The following is a 6,048-nucleotide window of genomic DNA, read 5'->3' as shown; positions in this document are numbered from 1 at the left end:
GGACAGAAAAGGGGGTTGAAGAACCCTAACTTTTCTCATTTCACTCCAAACCCAAAATTGGTTGCCTTTATCACTAATTCACACCTACTAGAGTCTTTATAAGCCATTGCCAATCATCAAAAATAGCCACAACATCCCATTCATATTAAACCAGAAAATTCCTCAAAAATATAAAAACTTCACCAAATCACTTCAAATCAAGAAATAAATCACACATTCCATCACTCAAGCCACCATTAGGCACAAAATAAGCATCATTAGATATAAGAGGATGTTCAATCATCACTTACCAAGTAAACAAGAGAAGAGGAGTTGTAGACCACCTTAGCTCTTCCAAAAACTTCACCAAACTCACCACTAACACTAAATGGAAAGATTGTATGGAGTGGAAACTAGTTTGTGTGATTGATTTGGATGATTTGAGCTAGTGGAAAGCTTGAAGATTGAAGAAGTTTTCTTCCTTCTTGGCAAGAGAGAGGGCCGGCCACAAGGTGAAAGAAAATGGTGATTTTTTGTGAAATTTTTAGATATTTAACCAATTTTGGTCAAAAGTAAAAAAAAATGAATAGTGTTCTTAAGTCAAAACCAATCACCAAGTGACACGTGGCACTTCATTAATGCATTCCTATCCTTTCTTTTCTCTCTCACATCAATCATTTCACACACTCTACTTATCTCTTATCTCTTAACACCCGATAAATTTTACACAGTATCCGGCATTTAACCTAATTGGCCGAATTTTTCCCAACTTTTCGCACTAGTTTTTCAAAAACTACCCAATGCTAGAAAAATCATCTAAAAACTATAATTGCTCATAAAATCCACCAAGAAAATATTCCTAAGCCAGAAAATGCAGAAAACATGCAATTAAAGGGGGAAAAACCCTAAAACAAATATTAGGGGAAATTACGGGTTCTCACATCTCCAGTCATTGACACCCGTAACACTCTGTTATTTGGGTACGAATAAGTCCCCTAACAATCACATGGGGTCCTAGTTCAGCAAGTTGGATTATATCTCCAATGAATTTCCCCTAGGCATTTCTCAATAACGGATCACCGGAAGGCGTCCCCGAGACGGTTCAATACCACCGTTACCTTCCGTAACTTACAATTAAAATTAAAAGCTTAAATGAGTCCAAGTATACTGAATAAACTAGATTTGGTCATCTCATACCATCCCACATATCTCTTACAAGGTCGAGACTCCCAATTGTCCATTAATTCAAACCAAGGTTCAAATTTTCGTCCCCACGAGCGGTCACTTAACTTCCCAACCAGTTCCACAATCCGGCATCCTAAACTTCAAGCTTAGGATACACTACAGAGATCTGAAGCCTAAGCTCTGATACCAACTGTGACGCCCCCACTTCTCCCTATGGCGAACCAAAGGGTATCCGTGGAACGCCTGCCCTACTCTCGCCAGGACTCAAGACAATTTCCATTAGAGCTTAATACAATACTAACCATCACGACAAGGTAAAGTAAGAAAGAGAAATCGCTTCCTTAAATAACATTCAAACTTACACCACGAGTTCCACAATACATCAAGTTTCCAAAATATAGAACTGCCAAAAGTCCAGTCGATTACATTCGAAACCCTAATACTGAAAGTACACCCCCAAGGGTTTCTTCGAGTTTCACCCCGAGTCCGTTCCTGTTAAGGAAAACAAATCTACAGGGTGAGCAATTGCTCGTGAGGCCAAGAAAACACACATCCAAGCACGTTGTTCAAGTAACAATCCCAATTGACAAGTAAAGCAATAATATTCACGTAAATAACAATTCGAGCTAGAAAAGTAAACAGAAACAATTCAAGGATATAGGAGCTCTCAGGAGCTATTTTCCACTTGCACGATCAAGAACCTCCACGAATTGACACTCCGTCAATCGGGTAGGCTATAGTCCGTAGAACTTCACTTATCATGTCCCCGTTCACCATTACATACCCCTGTACCGGGCCCGGCCCGCCTTTCATTTGTTTTAGGCGATACTGCTCGAGTATGCCAAGCAAGACCTCTCAATAGGTCCAACTTATATTTTCTTATGGTTCACCAAGGAGTCCGACCAAGCCCATGCCGGCTCGAGTCCAAGGTTGGCCAGTGAAAATTGGGCGTCCCCCACTTAATATTTATGAGTCGAGGAGATTCACTCCAACGACGTATGCAGCCATAGCCTACCAATTCATTCATTCAATCATTCCATACAATTCAATCCTTCATTACAATTCAATCATTCATTTCATTCAATTCATTCAATACATTTCTTCCATTCATTCCATTTCAAACAATTCAATCACGATTCATTCATTTCAAATGAGAACGAGTACGGTAAAGTACACACTCGACTCCATTTTCAAAATTTCCAATCATTAATGACAGTTAAGCATGTATCAAGTTCGCATACACTTGACACTCACCAAGTAATTCAAGAAGTAAAGCACACTTGAGGGTTCAGGCGTCCACCGTGGGATCCTCTCGAAAATCCTCTTGAGTGCCTGAGCAATTAATAATAACTATTACACTTTTTTTTTTAATAAAACACACTTTTATTGCCTTAAAGGAAAGACATCGCAAGAAGGGCCATAGACCTTGCCTCCCAGGAGTACAACGAAAATATTAAGCTACTTGACTGGGAAATGGAGCTCGCTCACACCCAACAAAGACTCCTACGAAGAGCCCTAGCACTTTCGAAGGGAAGGGAGACCAATCTTGTCCAGCCTAAAGTGCCCTCGAGCCTGAGAAGGGAGTTCCGAGAGCCGGAGGTAGGTTCTGGTACCCCCATCAGCACAACCAATATTAGATAAGCTATCCGCCACTTGATTACTCTCTCGCAAGCAATGGGAGATGCTAACGACATGGGACGACGTTGCCGAAGGGACCGGATTTCCGTGTCAATACTCCACGGGCAGTGAGCTACTCGCTGCAGGACCTGAACGAGCACCAAGGAATCCACTTCAAGTTGCACTCTCGCATATCCACAGGAGATGGATAAGTTAACCCCGAATAGAAGGGCCTTCGCCTCAGCTTCGATGCTAGTGCAGTGTCCGAAGAATGTGGAGAAGGCGAACAGGATCCCCCCCTCACTATTACACAGCACCCCACCCCCTCCCGCCCTTCCGGGATTGCCTTTAGAGCAGCCATCCGTGTTGAGTTTAAACTCACCCGGATTCGGCCTCAACCACTTCACCAACCTAAACGACTCCGGCTTATGAAAAGAGGCGAGAGAAGTATAAAAACCAAGCCATGTCGGGGAGGTCGAAGAATATCCCGGGAACTTCAGACTAAAAAGGTACCGCACATCATCTAGAATAAACCCACAGATAGCAGTAGGAGAGTAAACTTTGTCATCAAACCGCGCTTTGTTTCTAGCTTTCCAAATGTTCCAACAAATCAGGGAGGGGATAATCTGGTGGGCAAACTGCAAGAACGCATTTGTGCGCGAGGAGAACCACCAACGAGCCATGTGCCCCCGTACAGAGGCCCCCACATACAAGGCCCCCGCAAGTGATCCAAAAAAATTCCATGCTGCAGCGGCTACGTCGCCCTCACAGAAAACATGGTCGAGGGACTCAACCATAGCCTCAGCACAGCAAAAGCACTTTGAGGGGCTAGAAATACCAAGTGTACATACCGTAGAGTCCAGGGGCAGCCGGTTCCGCAGTAGTCGAAGCATGAAAAACGAGATTTCATCGGAAGGAGGGAATGCCACACCCTGGAGGAGATAAAAGAGCGCGACCCACGGCCAACCACCAGCTCGAAAGCCGTGCTCAGTGTGAAACTCCCTGTGTGACAGCCCCACCTTCCCCCAAGGTGAACCAAAGAGGTTAGCGGACTGCTTACCCAGCTCTCGCCAGGACTAACGGTGCAGTTAAACACGATCTAAAACGTTCCGGGAGAGTAAAAGCGCGCTCAAACAAGTCAAAATCGCAAAATAGCCAAACGAAAATCAAAACCGTCGATGAATAGTGGGTGCCATGTCATATAACTCGGAATGACACATAAACAGGGTTAAACAGTGTTATACACATATGTTTATAATTTACAAAATAAAAGGAAGATAATTGGATCAAAATACATTTAGGGTTTTTCCAACTATCGAGGAGCTTTACAAAAGATATTAAAACTAGCTCAACTCGTGCTTCAAAACATCATAGTCCCCAAAAGTGGTCCCTATAAGGAAAACAAAGGCAACAGAAAGGGGTGAGTTTACGCTCAATGAGGTACCAATCATATAGGAGTAAAATCATGGCCTTTCACGTTAACCAGTCAGATACATATACCAGATATAAAGGAAAGCAGTTAGACATAGTGATTAAAAGGGAAAGGATACAGGTGGCTCTCAAGAGCCAGATTTCCATTTGCAGTACTTGATCCGAACCCGTTGACTCTCCGTCAACGTACATAGAACCAACATATCCGTAGACTCCACTTTACACCAATTTCTGTCCACCAAACATACCCCTACCGGGCCCGAACGCCGAACAGAACAGAAGTGGTAATACTCGAGTATACCGAAATTAAGGGTCTCAATACCCAAAGATTCCTGAAATAGACTACCGTGGTTCGTTATCTAATCGACCAGGCCCTTGCTGGCCCGACTTGAGTAACTAGCCACAGGTGTTGAGCTCAGAGGTCACAGAAAGGTCGTTGGATACCAGCCTCCAAACGACGTCCGAACAGATTCAGATACAGTTAACAGATTAACAGTAAATAGGCATATGGACAGACAAGAGAACGAGTGTGATAAAGTACACCCTCGTCTCAAACAGAATAAACAGATAGTGCAGTCATTTAAATCACAGATTGCAGGGCAGAAATCAAGTTAAGCAGCAAATGAGGGGAGTGGTACACTCACCGGTTCAAGTACAGATACTTCAAAAGTTTTCACTTCAGATTGGCTTTAATCGCCAAGAAACCCTAAAATCATCAAAGTAAACCAATTGAAGGTTTCACATCCAAAATCAAGTAAACGGAATGCACAAGTGAGGCTCGACTACATGTCGTACGCCTTTCCATGTTATGTACTAGTACAAGTACTAGTATAAAGGAATAAAATATGACTTTTGACCCAAAAGATAACAGTTGGTCCTAGGGTTACAACCAACCCCCAAAACCCTTCATTTGTACTAAGATCAACTCAATTGAAGGAATCGCGTAGCGCTAAAATTTTGGGCAGCATGCCCTCTGTATTTACCTATTTTTCCAGCCACTTATGGCTTCATTATTTTCCTCAATCAACCCCAAAGTCATACGCTATATAAATTCATCACAACAGCCGTTCAATAGGCTCAAAGTCATTCAAGTACAAAATTTAGCTAGGAAAATGACTGGAAATGAAAGTTAAGCCTTAAAATCCAAAAACAGTTTTGATGTCATTTAGCGTATTGGACACAACCGGCACTACGATTATTGGTGTAGACACCAAATTTTGAACCGTTTTATTTATTATTATCTTTTTTACTTTTATTTTATTTTTATTTTATTTTATTTTAGTGATAATTATTATCTATTAATTTCATAATTTTTGTTTTGGGTATTTCCTAGTATTTTTATAGCATTTTTATTATTACTATTATCCTCTTGCTCTTATATTAATTTGTTATTCATTTAGTTGGCCTTAAATGTAAAAATTAAAATTAAAATTTTTAAAAAAAAAATTTTACATGCATGCTGCGTTCGTCCGCAGCTTGCAAAGAAGAGTTGCAGCAGGACCCTTGAGGGCAATTTAAGTGATGAATGGCCAGGTGTCTAGTACACCTCAGGCCCTAGAGAATTCTAGAAGAGGATAGGTGGAGAGAGGAAATGAAAGGGGAAGGACGTGAGATGTGGAGCAGCGTCGGATGAAGGGTTTTGGGAAGTAACGGATGAAAAAGGTGACGGCTGAAAGGGCTGAGGTCTGATAGAAAGGAGGGAAGTTGGCGGCGGAGAGGAAAAACAGAGGAAAAGAAAGGGAGCAAAAGGGGGGCCTGGGTTGAAAGAAAAAAGGGAGTGCTTCATCGGAGGCTAAAAAAACAGAAGCAAAGAAAGATTAGAGGGGAAGGCTTCGG

The sequence above is a fragment of the Coffea eugenioides genome, chromosome 4, assembly GCF_003713205.1.
Source record: "Coffea eugenioides isolate CCC68of chromosome 4, Ceug_1.0, whole genome shotgun sequence".
Classification (NCBI taxonomy): domain Eukaryota; kingdom Viridiplantae; phylum Streptophyta; class Magnoliopsida; order Gentianales; family Rubiaceae; genus Coffea; species Coffea eugenioides.
This window is presented reverse-complemented; position numbering follows the sequence as displayed.